The sequence below is a fragment of the Heptranchias perlo genome, chromosome 1 (assembly GCF_035084215.1).
Source record: "Heptranchias perlo isolate sHepPer1 chromosome 1, sHepPer1.hap1, whole genome shotgun sequence".
NCBI lineage: Eukaryota > Metazoa > Chordata > Chondrichthyes > Hexanchiformes > Hexanchidae > Heptranchias > Heptranchias perlo.
In genome coordinates this window covers 109748520-109776370 of record NC_090325.1, presented here as the reverse complement: position 1 = coordinate 109776370, position 27851 = coordinate 109748520, and the positions used below count along the sequence as shown (strand labels likewise).

Genomic DNA, 27851 nt, shown 5'->3' with positions numbered 1-27851 from the left:
TTCCTTTATTTTTCTTTCTTCGACTTTTTTCTTCCCATTCCCTGGAGTTTGGCTTTCTTTATTTTTATTATCTTTGGAGTTTTGCTGATTTGTTAAAAAATGTTTCAGTTCAATCTCATAACATTCCTTTCTTCCCATCCTCTGACATTCACCATTCCCTGGGTTAGGGTTAGATAGGTCACTTGCTGTCAGGCCTCCACTCATGCTGCACTATGAGCATCCATGCGAGCAGACTTCAATCACCCATTCTCTGTTTTTGCCTCTCATTGCTTGGACTGTCCAGCCATGATCATCAACTCATCACCAGTTTCTTTTTTTCACTTATTTATTATTATTTTTATGAAATAGGAACTTTTTGTTCTAAAACTGTTGTTCAGATGAAAGCAGCTGTTGACATGGGACAGTATTCTCCAACAGAGCCACCGAGGTGGTTTATGAAGTATTAACAAACAACGTTCACATGGATTTTCAGAAAGCATTTAGTAAGGTTCTGCATAAAAGATTATGAGTTAAAATGAAGGCACGTGGGATTGGAGACAACTTTGTGGCAAAGACAGGAAATTGGTTTGAGGGTAGGGTGCAAAATCTTGGGACAAAAGAGACATTCTCAGATTGACAGTTGGTGTCCCCCAGGGATTAGTGCTGGAACCACAACTTTTCATCCTATATATAAATGCCCTGGAGTGTGTTATATAAATGTTCAGGAGTGTGATGGAATGCTCTCCACTTGCCTGGTTAAGTGCTGCTCCAACAACACTCAAGAAGCTCAACACCATCCAGGACAAAGCAGCCTGTTTGATTGGTAACCCATCCACAACCCTAAACATTCACTCCCTTCACCACCGGCGCACTGTGGCTGCAGTGTGTACCATCCACAGGATGCGCTGCAGCAACTCGCCAAGGCTTCTTCGACAGCACCTCCCAAACCCGCGACCTCTACCACTAGAAGGACAAGGGCAGCAGGCACATGGGAACAACACCACCTGCACGTTCCCCTCCAAGTCACACACCATCCCGACTTGGAAATATATCGCCGTTCCGTCGTCGTCGCTGGGTCAAAATCCTGGAACTCCCTTCCTAACAGCACTGTGGGAGAACCTTAAGATGACTCTAAGAAGGTCTTGCCGAAAGCAGATAATGGAGCTGAAATTCCTTGGCTGTTCTGGCAAACTCCCACTGTAACTGTGACAGTAGGCTGCCGGTATGGGACCTGGATATGTTGGCTTTATAAGGGGGTTTCCACTGGGTCTTGTAAGGGTCGAGTGATGCGGAGGAGCTGGGGCAGAGTGGGTATTCCCAAGGACAGGAGTTCCTGCGGACTCGGTCTAAGGATGCATCGCCTCATGAAATGTCAGATGGTACACCCAAAAGACAGAGGCGTACCTGTCGTATGGATGGCAGAAGTGGGGCCCACATTGTATAAGCCTGAACCCCTGAAAAGGTCATTTATTTAAAACATTTTTTTATGTAGTGACCCATTGGCAAGATCTTGCTTTTCTATGGTGGTGGGGGGAGTGGGGGGAGAAGGCTCTGACATGTCCCAGCCCAGTCAGCAATGCCACATTGTGGGGCCCCCTGGGGCACATGGGTGGCAAAAATCCATCCATACCATCCCAGCCACCAGCTGCTCCCAGGCTAATTTGATGTTCTCCACCAACTCCACATACTCTGCTGAGGTCAGCATTGAAAAGCACCAGTGGCCGTAATCCTGACCTGAGGGCCAGTATCACAGCCTGATGAATTTTTGCCCCAAGAGCTTCAATTTAATATTTAAATCCATTGCAATGGGATGCATTTTAGCACGTGGGCGATTTTCTGTGATTCTCATTGGAAATGTGCTGTGCACTAAATTCACACATATAAAATAGGCAATGTTCCTAATAGATAGGAAGCCAGCATTTCAATGCTGCCTGGAACTGCAGTGCAAAGTGGCATTTTTCTCGCTTTGTGCTGGGTGTTATTTTCAGTATTCATTTTTCTCAGATTATTTTTTTGAAAATGGGGATTCCTCTCTTTTTGTGTTATTTGGGGGAGAAAATAAGGGATGAAAGGAGGGATGTGAGGCATTCACAATTTCCATAGTACCATATAAGTTTACAGCGCAGGAGGAGGCCATTCACCTCACCTTGTCTGTGCTAGTTCTTTGCTGGTGCAATTCAAAACTAATTGCACCAACTCTCTCCATAGCCTTGTATCTTCCTTTGTTTCAAATATTTATCCAACTTTCCCTTAAGAGATGCAATGGTTTCTGCCTCAACCACTTCCTGTGACAAAGCATTCCATGCTTCAACAGCAGTAATCGTGGGGCCTTTTGGCTGTGATCCAACCAGAAGAGGCCTTCAGCCCTGAAAGCCCTTTGCTGAACCTGCAAAGAAAATAGGGCACTTCCTTCTTGAGCTGTCCATGTCCTTACTGCCTGTGCCTCTCAGACCCTTTGTGCCCAGGGAATAATCTTTCCCTGGGCACAAAGCATAGGAAAACATGATCTTATAGGTTCAAATTCTGCAGTTTCCTGAAAGCTGGACGACATCATTATGGATGGGAATGGCTAAGCAGCAGGGTCAGTGCCAGGTGAAGCAGCAGCTGGAGGATTCCCTGCTGGAGCTAACTGAAGGTGGAGCTTAAGGGCGCTCTTGGATTTGTGTCTACTTTATTGAATTGGCTTCTGAGCCAGCAAATGACATTTGTGTGTTGATTTTGATTTTTTTCCAGCAGATCATTAGAGAAGATTGGTATCTGAAAAAAGCTACATTTTTTTCTCCATTTTTTTTATTATTGGATTCTCAAGAAAGCATATTCTTCACAATTCACATCTCCTAGTTTAGTATCTGCAAATTTGGATATATTATCCTGTATTCACAAGTCCATATATAGTGAAAGGCTGGGGCTCCAGCATTACCAATTTGAAAAAGTCCCTTTTATCCCAGCTCCATTCCTCCTGCCTTCCAACCAATTTCCCAACCATGCCACAAGACTATCTTTAATTCCACGAGCCTCAGCTAGCAATTTCTTGTGTGAAATCTATCAAATGTTTTCTGAAGATCCAGTGACCCTCCCCTATCCATCACCTCAATGACTCTGTCCAAAGAACTTGACTAGATTAGTTATGCATAATCTAGCTTTCACAAAATGTTAACATACTTCACCATTTCAAATTATCTGCCTTGGTCACAAACTAATTTTTTTATTTAATTCATTTCTGAACAAAGCAAACAAAGAAAATGCCTCTAAGATAGATGTTTCTTCTTTAATACACTGGACAGTTACATGTGCTGATCATCACTGTCACAGAATCAACGGGACTGATAACGTGCTGCTCGGTGTTGGTATTCCAGACTCTCACTGGGTGCTGGCACTCAGAGCCAGTGCACCTACTGTGCACCAGGCTCATTATGACCCCAACTTTTATTTAAATTAGGGGCTTCTGAAAATGCAGCTGGAACGCTTGAATGGGGCTCCAGATGCAGTGCGTATTTGAAGCGAGCACTTCAGGGGATGACCAAAGAAAAAAATTGGCTTTTTCCTCCTGAGTGACCCTCTCCTTCCAGCAAGGCCATCTTTTCTTCCTGCACCTTGCTTATTTGGTGCTCTATAACCAATCCATGAAAGGGGTTGTTGTACCCCAAATCATTTTTATTTTTAAATAAAATGGTGGCACTTGAGAGCAGCTATCAGCCCTTCATTAGCCAGTAGCATTTGACATTCCATCCCATGAGGTACTACCAGCTCATTAATTGCTGGGACTGGTGCAAAAATATTCAAATAAGCTGACCGTACCACTTGGACAAAGTCAGTTCAGTGGGGCACAGGTGCATGCAAGTGCCTGAGGAGCAGCAATCCTAGGGCTCAGTGTTGGGACCGCATTTTATCAGTCCTAGTGCAATTCCCTTACAGATGTGGTTGGCTGAAGTCATTTTTAAATCAGATTCAACCTATCTAAAAACGTATAATGTAAGATACAGAAATCTCCCTATTTTGTCAAAACTACATTCAAAGCATTTTGATTTACAGAGAAAGCTTGAAGGCTGGGCACCTTGGCTTTAGTTGAGTGCAATCAGTATTTGAAGTAGGCAGGATACAGTGAACTATATGGACCACTTGCTAACGGTTTAGATGTTAGGGAGCAGAGCCATTATCCTTTCATCTCTGTGATCTTCATTTACACCTGTTGCTGGATTTGGGGTTTTATTTGAGTCCTGGAGGATTAAAGAAGGAGTATTGACATCTGGTAAAATGTATTGTAAACCCCCACCTTATCAGGATTGGAAACAATACTGCACACAGTGATGTGACCATCATTACTTCAATAGTCATGTCTATTGGTAAAAATACATTCATGTCAAATGTGTAGATGTGTACTCTGTTTCAATTAATTATTACCTCCAGTGGACATTCTGATTGACTTTTAGCAAAGTTTAAAGAGGAACTATTTTCAGTGTTTAAGCAATCTTCAATACTTCACCACCCCTCTCCACCCAGATTTTCTCTCCTTTGTTCCCTTCCTCTGCTGAAGGCAGTGATTCATGCTGGTATGGTTCCTTAGGAGCCAGAAATCTTCCAGTTCCTCATCCAATTCTTTATGTGTGAGCTTGTATGGTGAGTGCTTGACTGTGGAAAGGGCCTACACCTATGCTCATGCATGTGCATTTTCCAGAGGAACAACCATTCTAGCCGGGGGAGTTAGTAGGAATGTAGTGGTAGTAGGGGACAGTATAGTCAGGGGGATAGACACAGTTCTCTGAATCCGAGAACGAGTGTCCAGAAGGCTGTATTGCCTGCCTGGTGCCAGGGTTCGGGACATCTGCTCTGCGCTGGAGAGGAACTTGCAGTGGGAGGGAGAGGATCCAGTTGTTGTGGTCCATGTAGGTACCAACGACTTAGGTAGGATGAGGGAAGAGGTTCTGCTTAGGGGTATGAGCAGCTAGGGCCTAAATTAAAAAGCAGAACCACAAAGGTAATAATCTCTGGATTATTACCTGAGCCACGAGCAAATTGGCATAGGGTAAATAAGATTAGAGAGTTAAATTCATGGCTCAAAGATTGGTGTGGGAGAAATGGGTTTCGATTCATGGGGCACTGGCTACAGTACTGGGGAAAGTGGGAACTGTGCCGTTGGGACGGGCTTCATCTGAACCGTGCTGGGGCCAGTGTTCTGGTGAATCATATAACTAGGGCGGTAGAGAGGGCTTTAAACTAAATAGTGGGGGCGAGGGATCAAGTAAGGGAAGATGTGATAAATTAAAGAAAGAAGATAAGGCAAGAGAGCAACGTAGCAATAAGGGAAATGATAATCAGAGAGTGCAGGAAGGGACACAGCATGCAAACTTAAGAGTGCACCAGCAGATAAGGTTAGAGGTTGCAAAAATAGTAAAAAGACAGCACTAAAGGCTTTGTATCTGAATGAGCATAGCATTTGTAACAAAATGGATGAATTGACAGCTCAAATAGAAATAAACATGTACGATCTGATAGCCATTACAGAGATATGGATGCAAGATGACAAAGGCTGGAACCTGAATATTCAAGGGTACTTGACATTTCGGAAGGATAGGAAGCTAGGAAAAGGTGGAGGGGTAGCTCTGTTAATTAAGGATGACATGAGTATAATAGAGAGAAATGACCTTAGTTCTAAAGACCAAGATGTAGAATCAGTTTGGGTTGAGATGAGAAATAGTAAATGCAAGAAGTCACTTGTGGGAGTAGTTTATAGGCCCCCCAACAGTAACCACACTGTAGGACCGGGTAAACAGGAAGAAATAATGGGGGCTTGTGAGAAAGGAACAGCGATAATCTTGGGTGATTTTAATCTACATATAGATTGAAAGAATCTGATTGGCAAAGGTAGCCGGGAAGATGAGTTCATAGAGTGCTTTCAGGACAGTTTCTTAGAGCAGCACATTCTAGAGCCAACCAGAGAGCAGGCTATTCTAGATCTGGTAATATGTAATGAGATAGGATTAATTAATGTAGAGAATTAATTAATTGTAAAGGAGCCTCTAGGTAGCAGTAATCACAATATAATTCAATTTCGCATTCAGTTTGAGGGAGAGAAGAGTAAGTCTAAGACTAGTGTTTTAAACTTAAATAAGGGCAATTATGAGGGCATGAAGACAGAGCTGGCTAAAGTGAACTGGGATATTAGGTTAAGGGATAGGTCAGTAGAGATGCCGTGGCCGACATTTAATGAGATATTTCATAACACTCAGCAAAGATACATTCCAGTGAGAAAGACTGACTCTAGGGGAAGAACATACCATCCGTGGCTAACTAAGGAAGTTAAAGATAGTATCAAATTGAAAGAAAAAAACATACAATTCCGCAAAGATTAGTGGCAGGTCAGAAGATTGGACAGAATATTAAAAACAGCAAAGAATTACTAAAAGAATAATAAGGAGGGAGAAATTAGAGTACGAGAGAAAGCAAACGAGAAATATAAAAACAGATAGTAAGAGTTTCTACAGGTATATAAGAAGGAAAAGAATAAGTAAAGTGAGCATTGGTCCTCTAGAGAGTGAGTCTGGGGAACGAATAATGGAGAATAAGGAAAAGGCGGATGAATTGAACAGATATTTTGCGTCCATCTTCACTGTAGAGGATACAAATAACATGCCAGAAATAATTGTGAATCTAGAGGTGAAAGGGAGGGAGGAACGTAAAACATTTACAATCACCAGGGAAAGGGTTCTGAAAAAAATATTAGAACTAAAAGTTGACAAGTCCCCAGGTCCTGACGGAGTTCATCCTAGGGTCTTAAAAGAAGTGGCTACAGAGATAACAGATGCATTGGTATTAATTTTCCAAAATTCCCTAGATTCTGGAAGGGTCCCATCAGATTGGAAAATAGTGAATGTAATTCCTCTATTCAAGAAAGGAGGGAGACAGAAAGCAGGAAACTACAGGCCAGTTAGCTTAACATTTGTCATAGGGAAAATGCTAGAATTTATTATTAAATAGGTTATAGCAGGGCACTTAGAAAATCTCAATGCAATCAGGCAGAGTCAACACGGCTTTGTGAAAGGGAAATCATGTTTGACTAATTTATTAGATTTCTTTGAGGAAGTAACAAGCAATTTGGATGAAGGGGATCCTGTGGGTGTGGTGTAGTTGGATTTCCAGAAGGCTTTTGACAAGGTGCCACATCAAAGGCTACTACACAAAATAAGAGCTCATGGTGTAGGGGGTAACATATTCGTATGGATAAAGGATTGGTTAGCTAACAGGTTGGCAAGATGTAACGAGTGGAGTGCCACAGGGATCAGTGCTTGGGCCTCAACTATTTACAATCTATATCAATGACTTGGATGAAGGGACCGAATGTATGGTTGCTAAATTTGCTGATGACACAAAGGTAGGTGGGAAAGTAAGTTGTGAAGAGGACATAAGGAGTCTGCAAAGGGATATAGATAGGTTAAGTGAGTGGGCAAAAAATTGGCAGATGAAATATAATGTGGGAAAATGTGAACTTGTCCACTTTGGCAGGAGGAATAGAAAAGCAGTATATTATTTAAATGGAGAGAGATTGCAGAACTCTGAGGTACAGAGGGATCTGGGTGTCCTAGTACATGAATCACAAAAAGTTAGTATGCAGGTACAGCAAGTGATTAGGAAGGCAAATGGAATGTTGTCATTTATTGCAAGGGGAATGGAATATAAAAGTAGAAATGTTTTGCTACAGTTGTACAGGGCATTGGTGAGACCACATCTAGAATACTGTGTGCAGTTTTGGTCTCCTTATTTAAGAAAGGACATAATTGCTTTGGAGGCGGTTCAGAGAAGGTTCACTCGACTGATTCCTGGGATGAGGGGGTTAACTTATGAGGAAAGGTTGGACAAGTTGGGCCTGTATACACTGGAGTTTAGAGGAATGAGAGGTGATCTTGTTGAAACATATAAGATTCTGAGGGGACTAGAAGGGGTAGATGCTGAGGAGATGTTTCCCCTTGTGGGAGAGACTAGAACTAAGGGCCACAGTTTAAAAATAAGGGGTCTCCCATTTAAGACGGTGATGAGGAAAAATGTTTTCTCTCAGAGGATCGTGAGTCTGTGGAACTCCCTTCCCCAGAGAGTGGTGGAGGCAGGGTCATTGAATATGTTTAAGGCTGAGTTAGATAGATTCCTGATTGACAAGGGAGTCAAAGTTTATAGTAGGTAGACAGGAAAGTTGAGTTGAGATCACAATCAGATCAGCCATGATCTTATCAAATGGCAGAGCAGGCTCGAGGGGCCGAATGACCTACTCCTGCTCTTAATTCGTATGTACGTATGTTCGTATGTATGGATAGGAACCCTGGGTAGCATTTCCCTCACGTCGCTGAAGACACTGCATCAATTGTGGCACTAATGCTTGGCTGAGTTTAACTAGCTCAGCACAGACCAGGGATTGAACCTGGGACCTTTCTCCTCTTTATAACTGAGTGAGTACCACACCAGGTGGTGCAGATAACTATGGAGTCACTAGGGCAGGCTCCTTTGTTTAAGCTTGGAGCTGCATTTGTGATGCACTACCTGTTAGTAAAACAGTCCCATTTATACCCAACCAGGTTTCGGCAACAAAGGAAGGAAAAGCTCAGGTAGCAGCAGCGAAAAAACATGGTTGATGCCAGCCCACATGCCCATCCACTTCTTTCCTGGTCACCTTTCAAAGAGGAGCCATGAATAAGGTCCTGTTTAAATCACTTTAAAAGCATCTGAGATGGAAGCAGGGAGTTGGGAGGTTGGTGGGCTGTCTGGCATATTAATTCATTTCATCTCAGCAAATTTGATTGTGGAGCCCTCTCTCCATTTGAACTGGTGAGAACTAAGAAACAGTGGATTTCATGAATTCTGCAGGGTCAAGATTTGTTATATACTGACAAATAGGAAAGGATTCAGGAAGCAATCGGCAGTCCCATGTCCTCATTAAATTCCATTTGCCACAATAAACAGGGAGTTAGTCTACCTGAAAACTCTCTAAATACAATACAAATATCTCTTTAAAAGAGTTTACACAACAAATATGGTGATGTAGGTTGTGGTGGGTGAGGTCGAGGGTGTGGTTGGAGCACACTGGAATCTGGGGAAATTATTCTGACTCATGCCTTACATAACCTAAGATTCTCTTGTGCTATTATCTCTTAGCTTGATCCGCATTCGCAGGAATAAGCAGCACGGTGCAAAGAGCTGATAGTTATCACTGACTGAGCATATATATATTCGCGATATTGTAAACACAGCAGGAATCTTTCCTCTGACAGTTATTTTTAAGCAAAGTCATAAACCTGTTTCTTTTAGAATGTTTAAATGATTTTGCTAGAAACACCAAACACAGGAAATATTCCTGCTATGTTTATATGGATAACACATAAAGGATTCCACAATCTGGCACTCCCACTGTAAAACATTGTATATTCCCATTGTATATTGTATATTCCCATTGTATATTCTGAGACCTGACAGGGAACACCTGTCTGTCTGCACACTGATTGCCTTGGCAACGGGCAGTTGAAAAAACTGTCTGTAATCACCAAGCATTGTTCTGTGAATTATAAATGCGATTTCATTTCGAGGATTTCATTTCCACATCGTTCACCTGAGGAAGGAGGTAGCCTCCGAAAGCTTGTGAATTTAAAATAAAATTGCTGGACTATAACTTGGTGTTGTAAAATTGTTTACAACTGTAAAACAGCACTTGTGGGGAGTACATTTTGGGAAATCGTGGGTGATTTTCTGTCCCTTATTTTTAATAAATGAAAAATCATGGGCTACAAGGTGCTTCCTGTAAGTGCAGCTGTCCACTGGAAGTGCTGAATCTTGGAATCACCCCCACAGTAAGCAGCAGAAATCTTCCCTCTTGTTGGCTGAGTACGATACAAATTTCATCATTGTGTCCAAACAATTTAAGAACACATGTAAGTAGACAAAGGCCCTGAAAGTGGGATACTAACATATGAGTCATTCACCTGAACTTTCTTTGGGAATTTAGCAGAGGTATCTGTTTATTTTAACAAGGTGAACATTCCAGCTAAAATAGCAGCGAGGGGAATTTTAAACAAATATGTTACGGATTTGGATGCTAGTATCCCATGGCATAATTTCAGGGCTAAGGAGGAAACATTTACTTTCATTGTGGCTCTTGTGCACCAGAGATGACTGTTCATGGAGCAGATGTGATACTTTTAATGCTTTGCATTGGGTAAGCAGATTGTGAACTTTTTTTGTTAGGCTGGTTTGTAACAATGAATATCATGCAGTTTGCATTTCTTACCAATGAGGACTGCATTCAGATGCAGTAACGATTAAATTTTACAGTTGGGTTTTCCATTATGTAGTTCACACCCTTCCTTTCCCCACCCATGGCAAGGTTTCAACTTCATCCAAACATGTGCAAACACACTTCAAAAAATTAATCTTATGCAATTCATGCTGACATGCATCCCCAGCTGAACTTCCACTGCCCCCTCAGATGTTGCTCAAATTCATTCTCACTGTAAAATCTGACTGCATTATATATGTTCATTAGAAACTAGCAGGCTTTTAGGAAAATATCTTAGATAATATATAAACATAACTGATACATTTAAGCTTTAATTTTAACTGAATATAGTAAATAAAAACGTGGTATCATGACACACGCCACTCCTTGTTTACTATGTAAATAGGCTCTGGTTCAGCATAGGTGTGTAAATTTAGGGCTGTTGTCATTACAGACCGGTTAGTGTTCACAGAAGGGGAGAGCCCATGTTCTATTTATAAGAGCATGCTTACACCATGTGACAAACAGGAGACAAATTATTATAATTAAATGAAGAGCTTCCTGAAAACTATTATTTTCATATGAGAAGAAGCTGCATTAATAGGGGGTAGGCTTGAAATTGTCACATTTAACACCTTGATTGTATTTTTAAAAAACTTTATGATAGTCTAACACTACTGATCTGCTGGGCTACCCTCATTGAAACATTTTCATTATTATTTCACTGTTTTGTCAGATATGCAGAATGTTTGTGCATTGATGAGTTTGCAGTGACAATATTCACTTCTCTGGTTCGGGGGCTATAATTCCTCCAGTCGATAATTTTGTTGATAAAATTGGTAGGAGTCCATGAAGGGATTTCCCACTTTGTACTCACAGCAACTTTCTTGCTAAAATTATCAACAGGAGGAATTCACCTGGTGTTAATAATGGCAGTACTGGGCCTGTGATACATCTTCTGTATTTATTCCTGTAATGGCTTTCTGATCATTTTTATTGAAGCTGATCAGTAGATTAATGATATGAAATTTATTAGTGTGGTACGATGGCACTTGGCATTAGAAAAATACATCACCAATGAACTGGTAGGATGTAGGTTCAAGGCTACATTTGCCACATCATGAATTACCAATCACTGCTGTGTTATGGTAGTGAGGTGGTGAGCAGAGGCACCTCCTTCACAGGAAGGGAAGGAAGACCAAAGGACAAGTCAACTCAAGTTCCTTTTCCGTACATCTTAGTAATTAATCATAAAGCAACATCTTTCAGTCATTAGAGATGAGAATTGAATGGTACTGATTGTCCAAAATGATCTGCAATCAGACAATTTGGGTTATTTGTCAGTTTTGAGTCAGTTTCATACACTTCGGGGGTAATTTGCACCTAATTCACCAGGCATTGCTCCTGATCCTGTCAGTTTCCCGTTAAAATTGCCCCCTTCAATTCCATCAATTTCATACACTTCAATAGCTGCTTTAATGTTGCACTAATATGTGATAATGATGTCAGCTGATGATATGCAGATCTCACACAGCTATCTGTAACCCCAAAATAAAGTTGCTAGAATCTGCTAAAGGCACAGCTTCCCAATTGCAAGTCTTAGTAAATTCCGACAACTTTATTTTTGGATTGGAGATGCTTGTGAAAGACCCATACGCTGCTAGCACAGGTTTTAATGCAACATAAAAGCATCTATTAATGGATATTTGGGAGCAAGTTGCGTGTCTGCCCTTTCAGCTGGGGGTAGTGCACAGTACAGTTTGCACAGATATCTATAATTGATGGAATTGAGGTGGGTTTTATGGCTAGAGGTATAGATTATAAAAGTTCAGATTTAATGGAGAATCTATATAAAACCTTAGTTTAACACAGTTGGAGTACTGTGTGCAGTTTTAGGTTCCACACTTTAGGAACAATGTTGAGGCAATAAAGAGGGAACAGCACAGATGCACTAAGATGCGACCTGGTACGAGGAAATACAAATACGAACAAAGATTTGAAAAAATGGGGCAGTTTTCAATGGAACAGAGGAGATTAAGGGATGATGTGAAATTCACTGTTTAAAATTCATTACTTTATAAACCTCGATCAAATCGCCCCAGAGTCTATGCTTCACTAAAATATACAGACCGAGCTCTTTAAGCAGAAGGCAGGGAAATGGGGCAGCTTGCTGGGGCCCCACGTCCTCACTGGGCAAGGAAGGGGCAGATAATGGCTTTCTTGGGTGAGCTGGGGAATGGAAAATTGAAGGCCGGGGCAAGAATGCAATGGCAGGCTTTGCCACCCAATTTTCTGCCTTTTCTGATTCTATCCCACCTGACTTGAGGCGGGATAGCATTGGAAAATCCAGGCCAATCACACCAAAAGTAATATCTCCTGTAAACAGTACCAGTGAGTACAAAATTAACAACCAAACATTATGTAAAATAACCTAATTGATATAATTTAAATAAAGTAACCCACTATACATTATCTATCAACAACAACTTGCATTTATATAGCGCATTCACGTAGAAAAATTTCCCAATGCACTTCACAGAGGCATAACTTTAAAAAAATGGATACCAGGCCAAGTAAGGAGACATTAGGAGGTGTGACCAAAAGCTTGGTCAAAGAGGTAGGTTTTAAGGAGGGTCTTAAAAGAGGGAAGTGGAAAAGCAGAAGGGGTTAAGAAGGGAATTCCAGAGTGTGGAGCCTAAGCAGCTGATAGGACAAACGCCAATGGTGGGGTGAAGGGAGGGAGGATACACAAGAGGCCAGAGACAGAGTTTGGAGAGGTGGTGGTTGTAGCGCTAGAAGAAGTTACAGAGATAGGAATAGACAAAGTCATGAAGGGATTTAAATATAAGGACGAGAATGTTAAATTGGAGGTGTTGGGGGAACGAGAACCAATGTATGTCAGCAAGGACAGAAGTGATGGGTGAGCAGAACTGTGCAGGATGGAATACAAGCAGCAAAGTTTCGGATGAGTTGAAGTTTATGGAGGGTGGAGGTTGGGAGTCTGGATAGGACAGCATTGCAATAGTTGAGTCTGGAGGTGACACATATATGGATGAGAATTTCAGCAGCAGATAGGCTGAGGCAGGGTCGGAGACGGGCGATGTAAGAACATAAAAACATAAGAAATAGGAACAGGTTTAGGCGATACGGCCCCTCGAGCCTGCTCCGCCATTCAATAAGATCATGTCTTACAAATATGAATATATTTTTTGATGAAGTTACCAAGATGGTGGATGAGGGAAGCCCAGTAGACATTGTCTACTTTGACTTCCAAAAAGCTTTTGACAAGGTACCACACAAGAGGCTTCTCTACAAAATCGAATTCTTCGGTATTAGTGGTAATATATTGAGTTGGATTGAGAACTGGCTGGAAGGCCGTAGACAGAAAATACTTATAGATGGATTTGGATCTGATTGGAGACCGGTTACCAGTAGTGTCCTGCAGGGATCGGCACTGGGACCGTTGCTCTTTACTATTTTTATTAATGATCTAGATGTAGGTGTTGGGGGCACAATCTGAAAATTTGCAGATGATACCAAGACCTGTGCGAGTATCAGGACTGTGGACGATGCTCGACTGCTTCAGGTGGATCTTGATGTGTTGGGGGATTGAGCTTGTGACTGGCAAATTATGTTTAATTTGGAAAAGTGCAGTGTTATGCATGTGGGCAGGACAAATGCTCAACATACATACACCCTTCAGGGAAAAGCATTAAAGCAAGTGGAGAAGGAAAGAGATCTGGGCATTCTAGTGCGTAGATCTCTATAGGTTCATGAGAAATGCAGTGAAGTGATAGCTAGAATGAATAGGGTGTTGAGGTGCATTTATAGAACAATTGACTACAAGACAAAGCATTTAGTCCTTGTACAAGACCTTGGTCAGGCCTCAGTTGGAACACTGGGGGGAGTTTTAACCCCCAAGAACAGGTGGGTTGGGATGGGTGGGTGGTTAAGATAATTGATTTTTCTTGCACGACCGCAACCCGACTCCACGCGCCCACTTCCAGGTTTAACAGAGGCACGTTTGGATGCGTGCAAGTAACCTACTCGCCACAGTCGGGACCTTAATTAGTTCAGGCGGGCAGGTAGTTTTCAGAGCAATTAACGTCCTTATGAGATGTTAATTAGATCTTTTTAATTTGAATTTTACTGACCTTTAAATTAACATCTCCAGCGTGGGTTTCCCGGGGCTCGTGAATCTCGCCAGTGAAAAGGAGAGACCAACCAGTTCATCAGGTAGGTGCCTTTATTGCACTGCGTGTGGACCAGGAGGAGCAGGAGTGTTTCCTTCAGGTCCAACAAGCTTACCTGCCGCAATCAGATCCCCGTGATTGGCCGAACCCCCCTTCAAAGTCTGAGTCCCCCCGATGTCCGACTTCTCACCTCCTCCCCGATGTCCGACTTCTCACCTCCCCCCCGATGTCCGACTTCTCACCTCCCCCCCGATGTCCGACTTCTCACCTCCCCCCGATGTCCGACTTCTCACCTCCCCAACGATCTCCAACTTCTCACCTCCCCCCCAATGTCCGACTTCTCACCTCCCCCCCGATGTCCGACTTCTCAGCTCCCCCCCGATGTCCGACTTCTCACCTCCCCAACGATCTCCGACTTCTCACCTCCCCCCCGATGTCCGACTTCTCACCTCCCCCCGATGTCCGACTTCTCACCTCCCCCCGATGTCCGACTTCTCACCTCCCCCCCGATGTCCGACTTCTCACCTCCCCCCGATGTCCGACTTCTCACCTCCCCCCCGATGTCTGACTTCTCACCTCCCCCCCGATGTCTGACTTCTCACCTCCCCCCCGATGTCTGACTTCTCACCTCCCCCCGATGTCTGACTTCTCACCTCCCCCCGATGTCTGACTTCTCACCTCCCCCCGATGTCCGACTTCTCACCTCCACCCCGATGTCCGACTTCTCACCTCCCCTCCGATGTCCGACTTCTCACCTCCCCCCCGATGTCCGACTTCTCACCTCCCCCCCGATGTCTGACTTCTCACCTCCCCCCCGATGTCTGACTTCTCACCTCCCCCCCGATGTCTGACTTCTCACCTCCCCCCGATGTCTGACTTCTCACCTCCCCCCGATGTCTGACTTCTCACCTCCCCCCGATGTCCGACTTCTCACCTCCACCCCGATGTCCGACTTCTCACCTCCCCTCCGATGTCCGACTTCTCACCTCCCCCCCGATGTCCGACTTCTCACCTCCCCCCCCGATGTCCGACTTCTCACCTCCCCCCCGATGTCCGACTTCTCACCTCCCCCCCCGATGTCCGACTTCTCACCTCCCCCCGATGTCCGACTTCTCACCTCCCCAACAATGGCCGAATGCTCACCTCCCCCCGCCCCATGCAACCCCCCCCCCCCCATTGAACCCCCAAAGATCCAGATCTCTCCCTGGCAACCCCCTCCCACCCCATCCAACCCCCAAAGATCCCGATTTTGTCAATGTGGCTACCGGGCGTGAAACCCGGAAGTAAATTTTGTAACCTTCACTTAAGTTGCGATCGCAGATTCCGACCCACATCCGGGCTTCGCATCCGATAAACCTCCCCCCCCCCACCCCCCGCACTCTTCCTGGCTCCAAGTTAAAATCCAGGCCACTGTTTTGGTCTCCTCACATGGTGGGTGATATTGAGGCTTTGGAAAGGGTGCAGAGGAGGTCCAGTAGACTAATTCCCAGTTGAAAGCATCTTAGTTATCAAGATAGGCTAAAAGAGCTGAGATTCTACACTTTAGAGAAGCGTAGACTTAGGGGTGATCTGATTGAGGTTTATAAAATGATAAAAGGATTAGATTGTGTTCCAGTTGACAGTTTGTTCCAACTAAATACATTAGGGAGGACCAGGGGTCACAATTTCAAGTTGTAGACGATCAGATCTAGGTTGAATGTCTGGAGGTGGTTCATTTCCCAGAGAATAGTGGACCTCTGGAACAGACTGCCGGCTCGTGAGGTGGACACTGATTCGCTGAATTCCTTCAAGCGAGAGCTGGACCTGTTTCTGGCTGGGGTGGAGATCTTACAAAAGATAGGCACTGCATAGAATTATCAGGGTCAGAGTGATCTCCTAGAGTAGTTTCGATCACCCATGGGGGTCAGAGAGGAATTTCCCAGAATTTTTTTTCCCCCCGAATCAGCCTGAGTTTTTATCTGTTTTTTCACCTCTCCCAGGAGATCAGATGGTTTTGGGTGGGGTGGAGTGTGTATATTGAAATGCACAAGGTATCTCAATTGTGTGGGACAGGCTGGATGGACCAGAGGGTCTTTTCCTGGCTGTCATCATTCGTATGTTTGTATGATGTTACGATGGTAGAAGTAGACAGTCTTAGTGATGGAGAGGATATGAGGCTGAAACATCAGATTGGACTCGAATAGGACGGCAAGATTGCAAATATAACCTAACCAATATAACTGGCATAAAATAGCTAATCTATAATCTATGATATAGAAACATAGAATGATACAGCACAAAAGGAGGCCATTCGGCCCATCGTGCCTGTGCCAGCTCTTTGAAAGAGCTATCCAATTAGTCCCACTGCCCTGCTCTTTCCCTATAGCCCTGCAAATTTTTCCCCTTCAAATATTTATCCAATTCCCTTTGGAAAGTTATTATTGAATCTGCTTCCACCACCCTTTCAGGCAGTGCGTTCCAGACCATAACAACACGCCGCGTAATTTTTTTTCCTCATGTTGCCTCTGGTTCTTTTGCCAATTATCTTAAATCTGTGTCCTGTGGTTACCAACCCTTCTGCCACTGGAAACTTATTTACTCTATCAAAACCCATGATTTTGGACACTTCTATTAAAACTCCCCTTAATCTCTGCTCTAAGGAGAACACCCCAGATTCTCTAGTCTCTCCAAGTCACTGAAGTCTTTCATCCCTGGTCCCATTCTAGCAAATCGCCTCTGCACCCTTTCTAAGGCCTTAACATCCTTCCTAAAGTGTGGTGCCCAGAATTGGCTACAATACTCCAGCTGAGGCCTAACCAGTGTTCTATAAAGGTCTAGCATGACTTCCTTGTTTTTGTACTCTATGCCTCCATTTGTAAAGCCAAGGATCCCATATGCCTTTTTAACAGCCTTCTTAACTTGTCCTGCCACCTTCAAAGAATTGTGTACATACACCCACACTCTATTCCTGCATCCCTTTTAAAATTGTACCATTTAGTTTATATTGCCTCTCCTCATTCTTCCTTCCAAAATGAATCACTTCACATTTATCTGCATTAAATTTCATCTGCCATGTGTCTGCCCATTTCACAGTCTGTCTGTGTCCTCCTGAAGTCCATTACTAATCTTCTCATGTTTACTACTTTTCTGAGTTTCGTGATATCTGCAAACTTTGGAATTACATCCTGTGTATCCAAGTCCAGATCATTAATATATGTCAAAAAGAGCAGTGGTCCCAACACCAACCCCTGAGGGACACCACTGCACACTTCCTTCTAGTCTGATAAAAACCCGTTCACCACTACTCTGCTTTCTGTCCCTTGGCCAATTTAGTATCTACAGCATAGACAGACTGGTGAAATGGGCAGACACATGGCAGATGCAATTTAATGTAGATAAGTGTGAGGTGCACTTTGGGAGGAACAACATGGAGAGGTAGTATAATGTAAATGGTACTGGTTTGAGGTGGGTGCGTGAGCTGAGGGACCTGGGGGTGCATAGTCACAAATCTTTGAAGGTGGCAGGGCAAGTTGATCAGGCGGTTAAGAAAACATATGGCATGCTTGGCTTTGTAAATAGGGGTATTAAATACAAAAACAAGGAAGTCATGCTAAACCTTTACAAATCGCTGGTTAGGCCTCAGCTGGAATATTGTGTATAATTCTCGGCACCACACTTTAGAAAGAAAGTCAAGACTTTAGAGGGGATGCAGAGGAGGTTTACCAGGATGATACCAGGGATGAGGGACTTCTGTTATGTGGCGAGATTGGAGAAGCAGGGATTGGCCTCTTTACAGCAGAGAAGGTTAATGGGAGATTTGATAGAGGTAATTGAAAATAATGAGGGATTTTGACACAGCAAATAGGGAGAAACTGTTTCCTCCAGCAAGTTGGTCAGTAACCAGAGGTCATAGTTTTAAAATAATTGGCAAAAGAACTAGAGGGGAAGTGAGGTGAAATTTTTTCACACAAAGGGTTGTTAAGATCTGGAACGCACTACCTGAAAGGTGGTGGAAGTTGATTCCATAGGAACTTTCAAAAGGCAATTGGACATGTACTTGAAAAGGACTAATTTGCAGGGTTATGGGGAAAAAGCTGGGGTGCGGGACTAAAGTGGACAACTCTTTCAAAGAGCCAGGCACGATGGGCCGAATGGCTTCCTTCTGTTCTGTAAGTTTCGATGATTCTAATCCCATGTGCTTCAATTTTGTTAACAAGACTATTATGTGGTACTTTACCAAACGCATTTTGAAATTCCATATGCAAACATCAACTGCACTACCCTCATCAACTATTGCTATTACTTCAATCAAGTTAGTCAAACACAATTTTCCTTTAACAAATCCATCCTGGCTTTCATTTATTCACCCATATTTTTCCAAATGCCAATTAATTTTGTCCTGGATTAATGTCTCTGAAAGTTTCCCCACCATTGATGTTAGGCTGACTGGCCTGTAGTTGCTGAGTTTATCTCTCTTACTTTTTTTGAACAGGGGTATAACATTTGTAATCCTCCAGTCCTCTGGCACCACTCCCATATCTAAGGAGGATTGGAAGATTCTGGCCAGAGCCTCTGCAATTTCCACCCTTACTTCCCTCAACAACCCTTCTGAATCAGGTGACTTTTCTACTTTGAGCACTGCCAACCTTTTAAGTTGTGGAGATGCCGGTGATGGACTGGGGTTGACAATTGTAAACAATTTTACAACACCAAGTTATAGTCCAGCAATTTTATTTTAAATTCACAAGCTTTCGGAGGCTACCTCCTTCCTCAGGTGAACGATTTGGAAATGAATGCTTGTTCTGTGAATTATAAATGCGACTTCATTTCGAGGATTTCATTTCCAAATCGTTCACCTGAGGAAGGAGGTAGCCTCCGAAAGCTTGTGAATTTAAAATAAAATTGCTGGACTATAACTTGGTGTTGTAAAATTGTTTACAATTGTCAACCTTTTAAGTACCTCCTCTTTATCTATCTTCATCCTATCCAATTTCTCTACTACCTCCTTCTTTACTGTGACATTGGCAGCATCTTCTTTACTGAAGACAGAGGGACGGTACCCATTTAGTACCTCAGCCATGCCCTCTGCCTCCACAAGACGATCTCCTTTTTGGTCCCTAATCGGCCCCACTGTACGGAATAAAAATAACATAAATGATATGAAATAACTAATTCACTATACATTATAGCCTCGATGTTAACCCCACTACGACGGGTGGGAGAGGGTCGGTGGGGTTTAAAGACTTAAATACGAGGAACACCAACACACCACACACGCGCCCACCACATTTCGTATTGTCCGAGGGGCCCGCCGTGGACACTTCATTAACATATTTAAATCAAGCTCTCACAAAGCAATTGGGAGCCCAATTTAAAATTCACTGCTGCTGTATGGGTTTCCCAGGTGTTGGGAAACTCAAAAGTGATAGGAAGGCGGGAGCTGCTGGCTCCACAGGTTAAGAGCCTTTTTTAGCACTCCTTGTTGACCAGAAGGAGCAGGAGTGCTGCCCTGGCCTCTCAAGGAAGCCTTCGGCCTCACCCCTGCCGATCGCGGCCTCTCTCTTCCCCCCTGCCACATTTGCCTACCACCCCCACCATAGCCTCGATAGCCTCTCTCTCCTGTCTACCACGATTGCCACCACCCCCTCCCCCCCCCAGCCCCGATCGCCGAACTTCCCCCTTCCCGATTGCCAGGGACCTTCCCCAAGGATCCCCAGCTGTAGCCTCCTGCCTCTGGTTTTCCATCCCAGCCACTGGCCAGGCTGTCAGTTTGGCCAGGCTGCCGGGCAGGAAACGGAACAAAAAAAATGATAATGAGGTCCTACATTAAGTTCGGCAGGATCTCGGTGTCCCTGGCCTTGTCAGGTTCTTCGGCCTCCCCCACACCCTCCCTGCCTCCCCTTAAATATCAGGGCTTATGTGTTGAAGTGAGTTACGGGTTTTAACATAACCTCATGGCTCAGGTGACGTTCATAAACAGCTCCAGCTCCAGCTTCGCTTTTGTGGTTTATAATGTGCTCAGCATTGCTCGATTCTGTTGCAAGCTTGTAACAAATTCCAAACCAAATGTTATTCTATATGTAACATCCTAGGAAAATACAGAAATAGATTTGCTGATCCCATCAGTGTCTCCATGAGTCAGAAACACTCGGATGCTTGTGCAACTTGAGATGGCTGGATTATGTGTCAAGGCCTGCAATATGAAGGAAAAGTTCCTTTTTCGAGCATTAACTGCGTATCATTATCTAATTCAAAGCCTCAGTTGTCATAACAAATTTTATTCTTTAAAACCAAACAATAATTCTGTCAATGTTGTGATATTCATATGGTTACACAGCTACATTTTTTTAGTGCGTTATTTGATTTCACTGACTATTGGCTTGTTTTGGGAATTGATTTATGAAACTTCTTTGTAAAAACCCAGAAAAAGTAAAATGCAAGCAACCTTTAAAAATAAATTGGCCGATAACTGGAGCTGTAGTTTTGCTGAAAAAAGTAATCTAATCTTCAGTGAAAAAAGGCAAAGCCTGTTCAGGGTACAGTCAGCTAAAAGGAAAGAAGGGATCCTGCTGACTCACAGTCAGCACACTTCCTGAAGTGTAATTAATGTCATACACCTTTCCCAGCAGTCTCCGCTGGCAAAAAGCCTTCTTGCTGACACAATGGGCATGATTTTAGCATGGCGGCGAGATCTCAGCAGGGGGGGTCAATGTGTGCGTGGGAAACCCAGAAAAAATGTTCCTACCTTTTTTTGCACGCGATCGGACTTAATTGAAGGCCCTTAATGTGGCTTCCAGGTTTGGCGACTCCACGCTGGCCAGCGGGCGGACTGCGCACCCGAACGACGTGCTGGGAGGTGGATTATTTAAAGGGCCAATGCAAGCATGGCTTTTGAGAGTGAAAGACGGAATTTAAAGAGATGGAGCAGCACAGGACCAAGCTAGTACCTCAGTTCAGTGACTCCTCACTTGGGTCGCGACTGGCCGGGGTGAGGAGGAGGAGGGACATGCCGTACCTGGGGGATAGAAGGAAATGCCCTGCCTCTGCCACCAAGAAGGCCTGGCTCGAGGTGGCAGAGGAGATGAGCAGCGGCAGCAATGTATCCCGCACTTGGGTACAGTACAGGAAGCGCTTCAAATGACCTAACCAGGTCAGAAAAAGTGAGTAGTTAATGATTCACCTGCATTCTGTGGTGCACATCACCCCCCCACACCCACCCCTACCTCACACTCTGCCTTGCGAAGCCTACTCCATCACATCACTGTTCACACTCACTTAAAGCTCATTGTCAACTTATCTTCACTTTCTGTGCACTTTCTCACCTCCCCATTTGTGCACCCACCTTTCCCACTCACCCCAATCCAAATGCAATGTGATCAATTTGTCTGGTAGTCAGCCTCTGATGCATCCGTTTCATTGTCAGCCTCACCCAAAGCAATTCATCCATTGGATGACTCCGTCACCCTCACTCATTTGTACTTTCTCCTCTTGTAGGAGAAGAGAGCACAAAATGCAAAGGAGAGGAGTCGGACTGGAGGGGGCCCACTACAAATAGTGGCCTCACGGAGGCAGAAGAGACAGCCTTGGACATCAGCTGAACGGAGTGCCTGGCCAATGGGAATGCCAAGACTGGCACCCCACAAACGTCTGGTGACAGAACTTTAACATCCATCACACAAATGAATTGATGTTATCAATGATTGACCTGTTGCATACCTCAGTATGCTTATCGCAACGTTACTTATGCAATGATCCTTAATATTGTTGTATGTTCTCTTCCAGGGCCTTCAAGGAGTGAAGAGGTGGACAAGGGCGATTTCTCAGGAGGAGCTCCCTTTCTCTGAGGGTGCACCGTCACATCTTAGTGTGCCATCCACCAGCGCAGATACTCACACCTCAGTGCATCCTAACAGAGAGTTAGTTGGGTTATCACCTGGTGAGTTACCATACACAAGTGAGCACGAGCAAACACTGGTGGCAGGGGCAGCTGTGGAGAGTCCGCGTCAGTGAGAGCACTCCTCTCCAAGCTCTTCTTAGCTGGGCACAGATGCTGAACCCCGGGGGGCCATTGTTGAAAAGGAAAATGATCGAGATACAGCAGCACCTTTACGACATACTGAAAGACATGCCACAGTCAGTCTCCACATTAGCACAGAGGATGGAGGAGTTCACCTCCAGCATTGGTGGACTGGTGGCGCAGGTACGTGTGGGAATGTCTGCGATGGAGGGAATGACAGTCTCCATGGCACTTCAAGCACAGCTCGTAGATGAGTCCATTCGGGCCCTGGCAACGGCCGTGTGGACTCAGAATGAACAACATTAAAAATTCTGAAGGACAAAATTAGTCTCCACTTGGAGAAGCAAGGATTAATCAGGGATAGTCAACATGGCTTTGTCAAGGGAAGATCATGTCTGACTAATTTGATTGAATTTTTTGAGGGGGTGACTAGGCGTGTGGATGAGGGTAACGCAGTGGATGTGGTATACATGGATTTCAGTAAGGCCTTCGATAAAGTCCCCCACAGGAGACTGGTCAAGAAGGTACGAGCCCATGGAATCCAGGGTGCCTTGGCACTTTGGATACAAAACTGGCTTAGTGGCAGAAGGCAGAGGGTGATGGTCGAAGGTTGTTTTTGTGACTGGAAGCCTGTGGCCAGTGGGGTACCACAGGGATCTGTGCTGGGGCCCTTGCTGTTTGTGGTCTACATTAACGACTTGGATATGAATGTAAAAGGTATGATCAGTAAGTTCGCTGATGATACAAAAATTGGTAGGGTGGTAAATAGCGAGGAGGATAGCCTCAGTCTGCAGGACGATATAGATGGGTTGGTCAGATGGGCGGAACAGTGGCAAATGGAATTTAACCCGGAAAAGTGCGAGGTGATGCACTTTGGAGGGACTAACAAGGCAAGGGAATATACAATGAATGGGAAGACCCTAGGCAAGACAAAGGGTCAGAGGGATCTTGGTGTGCAAGTTCACAGATCCCTGAAGGCGGCGGAACAGGTAGATAAGGTGGTAAAGAAGGCATGTGGGATACTTGCCTTTATTAGCCGAGGCATAGAATATAAGAGCAAGGAGGTTATGATGGAGCTGTATAAAACACTAGTTAGGCCACAGCTGGAGTACTGTGTGCAGTTCTGGTCGCCGCACTACAGGAAGGATGTGATCGCTTTGGAGAGGGTGCAGAGGAGATTCACCAGGATGTTACCAGGGCTGGAGCGCTTCAGCTATGAAGAGAGACTGGGAAGATTGGGTTTGTTTTCCTTGGAGCAGAGGAGGCTGAGGGGGGACATGATTGAGGTGTACAAAATTATGAGGGGCATAGATAGGATGGATACTAAGGAGCTTTTTCCCTTCGTTGAGGGTTCTATAACAAGGGGACATAGATTCAAGGTAAAAGGCGGGAGGTTTAGAGGGGATTTGAGAAAGAACTTTTTCACCCAGAGGGTGGTTGGAGTCTGGAACTCACTGCCTGAGAGGGTTGTGGAGGCAGGAACCCTCACAACATTCAAGAAGCATTTGGATGAGCACTTGAAATGCCATAGCATACAAGGCTATGGACCAAATGCTGGAATATGGGATTAGATTAGACTGGGCTTGATGGCCGGTGCGGACACGATGGGCCGAAGGGCCTCTATCCGTGCTGTATAACTCTATAACATTCTGCCACCTTAAACAGGCTGACAGATACATTAGAAGTGGCCTTACAAGGCATCACACATGTCCTCCAAGCTGTTGTCCAGCAGAGTAGTGGGAGTGATGTGGCCCTGGCCCAGGAGAGGGATGATGGCGATAGGGGACTCCACTCAAAGCGCTCCCGTGTCTCACCCGTTGCCACCCCGCCCCTCCCAATCACAAAGGGTATGTACAAGGGTGTCTGAGTGAATGTCATGTTTTTCATTTATATTTAGTTTTTGTTAGATGCACAATAAATGTTTTAATTCTCACCACCACTGCCATGTCTTGCCCATTCTTGAGTCCCTTTTGTGAAAGCGCCCTTTCATGTGCTTCATCACGAACAGCGGGCCTTGATGCCACTCTGTGGGTGCATTTACAATGGGTGTATGGATGGTTATAGGAATGTTTTGTGCAAGGGCGGGGGGGTGGGGGGTGTTGGTGGTGATCGTTCCAGATGGTCTAAGTATTTGACTATCTTCACTTTGCAGATCTCCTTATGAGATTCTATCAAATATGAGTGACTGCCTGGCATCACGAGCAGCCAGGTGAGATGCTGCTCTGCCAATGGGTTGCCCATCGTCCTCCTCCATGTTGATGGCAGATGTGGATGCTTCATGAGTGCGTGGAACCTCAGCCACTGGTAACCCTCTCTGTTGAGCGATGTTGTGCAGGACGCAACATGCAACTATTATTCTACACAGCCTCGCTGGTGAGTACTGAAGGGCTACCCCAGATCGATTCAGGCACCTGAAACATATCTTAGCAGTCTATGGCTTGTTCAATGACAGGCCTGGTCGTGATGTGACTGTTGTTGTATCGCTGCTGTGCCTCGCTGGTTTCTCAGAGGTATCATGAGCCATGTCTGCAGGGGGGTATCCCTTGTCTCCAAGAAGTCAGCCCTTAAGTCTGTTTTGTGCCTGGAAGAAGGCCGGGATATTGGATTCACACAGGAATCATGGCAGCTGCCAGGGAATCTGGCACACACCCGCAGAAACCTCTTCCGGTGGTCACAAACAAGTTGCACATTGCTGGAGTGATATCCCTTTCGGTTGATGAACAGTCCTGGCTCAGGTGGAGATGCTTGGATTGCTACGTGTGTGCAATCAATTGCACCCTGTATCCATGGGAAGCCAACCAGAGAGTGGAAACCCACTGCCCTCGCAGTCTGAATGATGTCATTGCTGGGGAAGTTGACATAGTCAGATGCCCTGGCAAACAAGCCATCTGTGACCTGTCGTATATACTTATGTGCAGATGACTGAGAGATCCCGGCGATGTCACCGATGACGTCCTGGCAGAATCCGGAGGTGAAAAAATTGAGGACAGTGGTGACTTTAACTGCGACGGGCAATGCGTTGCCACCAGGCCCAGCCAGGAGCAGCTCTCATGAAGGAGCGTGCAGATGTCTGCGATCACCTGGCGACTCAATCTGAGCCTGCTCCTTGGAGAGGCCCAGGAAGCTCAGCCTCTGTCGGTACACCCTCTCACGTGGGTAGTGGCTCCTGCGACCTCGTCCTTCCGTTGTTCCCCTCTCTGCAGGTTCTTGTGGCGCACCACTGTCTTGTGGAGCTGCAAGTCCCAGAATTGCACACCGTGCCTGCTGTGAATGGTGATGTGCCTCCTCCTCAGATGTACTGCTGAATAAATCCATTGCGCCCCCCCCCCCCCCCCATCCTGAGGGGGTCTAAAATGTAGGTGAATATGTCTGAACACAAGAATTCTGAATGTGAACAAAGAAATCTCAGTCTAAACACACAGAACTCCCAGCCAAAGGTTTGTCTGAGAGAACTGATTGTCCTACTGCAAAAACTCACCTTTTATTCACATGTGTCAATCACTGGTTTAGGAACATAAGAAATAGGAGCAGGAGTAGATCATACGTCCCCTCGAGCCTGCTTCGCCATTCAATCAGATCTTGGCTGATCTTCGATCTCATCTCCACTTTCCCGCCTGATCCCCATATCCCTTGATTCCCTTAGAGTCCAAAAATCTATCTATCTCAGCCTTGAATACATTCAATGACTCAGCATCCACAGCCCTCTGGGGTAGAGAATTCCAAAGATTCACCACGCTCTGAGTGAAGAGATGCCTCCTCATCTCAGTCTTGAATGGCCGACCCCATATCCTCTGACTATGCCCTCTAGTTCTAGACTCCCTAAGGTCCAAATGGCTGCTGGCTGCAACTCGTCTCCGTTTCCATGGCGTCTTCCAGAGGCCACGGGAGACATGTTGAGGCAGAGTTAAAATTGTTTCCCTGCCTCATTACACTAAAAATTAAACCCCTTAACAAGTTAAAGTCTCTTGATTGTCACTTCAAATATCGGCCCACCGGCTTTAATTGCCGGCAGGACTTTCGGCTCCCTGAAGTGCGCGCACCCAGATGCATCTAGGTCAAATGCAAAAGTCGGCGGCTTGGAGCCGGGATTCATTCACCGCTCCTAAAATCATCTATTTTCACTGTCTCCCCGCCCCCAATCCACCCGAACTTGGAGGATAAAATCATGCCCATTGTTATTCTCAGAGAAGTTATAAGAATGAAATTAGTGAATAAAGGTTGTAGAAGTTTGGAACTCTCTTCCGCAAACGGCAATTGATACTAGCTCAATTGCTAAATTTAGATCTGAGATAGATAGCTTTTTGGCAACCAAAGGTATTTAGGGATATGGGCCAAAGGCGGGTATATGGAGTTAGATCACAGATCAGCCATGATCTTATCAAATGGCGGAGCAGGCACGAGGGGCTGAATTGCCTACTCCTGTTCCTATGTTCCTATAAGTTACAGTACGGTAAATGGAATTATGACCCCTCCCACCGCTCTCAAATATTTAGGACAACAGAAATCAGCTAATTATAAGAAAATATCGGACTGGAAGAGCTACTTTAAAAAATCTAAACTTTAGCAGGAATCAGTTGTCTTCTTGTTTCAGACATATTTGAAAGTGAAGGTGGAAAATGGGTAGCAATAACACTAATTTTCCAGAGAAGGCTGAAGGGGGTACTGATAGAGATCTTTAAGATTATGAAAGGGTTTGACAGGGTAGACATAGAGAAGACGTTTACACTTGTGGGGGAGACCAAAACTAAGATAGTCATAATAAATCCAATTGCGAATTCAGGAGATTGGTTAGAATGTGGAACTTGGGGTTGAGGTAATCAGCAACGATGCATTTAAGGGGAAGCTAGATAAACACATGAGGGAGAAAGGAATAGAAGGTTATGCAGATAGGGTTAGATGAAGAGGGGTGGGAGGAGGCTCGTGTGGAGCATAAACTCCGGCTTGGCCCAGTTTCTGTGCTGTACATTCTATGTAATGACGCAAAAGTCTGTATAACATGGAGGGGAAATTCTGATCAACATGGACTTCTGTCATGTTAGAGACGAGAGATAACTCACCAATTCAAAGTAGTTCATGTTTTTGGTCAGTGTTTCCAGTTGCCATCAGTTCCAGCTTCATGACATCATTAGAACCCCTTGGTGGTAATGCTACCTTGTAAGATGCTCCCACATTCTTCTGCTTCATTTCTTTACCATTACTCTGAGAAGTAACTGGCAAGTTCAGAAGGGTTCACATTGTATAGGGCACAGGGGGTTCCTGAACACATCTGCTTCTCAGATATGTAAATTGGCTCATTTCAAAATAGGTCAGGGAAATACCTGGGATCTGAGAATAGAACCAATTTTTTAAAATGCAATTCATAATGCTATTGCAACACTTCACACACACACACACACACACACACACACACGAGATGTTCTTCATTTTACTA

General features: G+C 44.6%; 1 long non-coding RNA gene across 2 annotated transcripts in view; it reads right to left on the bottom strand.

Annotated features, from left to right (window-relative positions):
* The window catches only part of LOC137339191 (uncharacterized), a 142535-nt gene extending 114930 nt beyond the window's left edge, over nucleotides 1-27605 (bottom strand). For both annotated transcript variants that reach the window (XR_010966623.1, XR_010966624.1), the window contains exon 1: nucleotides 27478-27605. This is a non-coding gene — a long non-coding RNA (uncharacterized lncRNA). The remainder of the gene's footprint in view (nucleotides 1-27477) is intronic.
* Nucleotides 27606-27851: the final 246 nt, after the last annotated feature.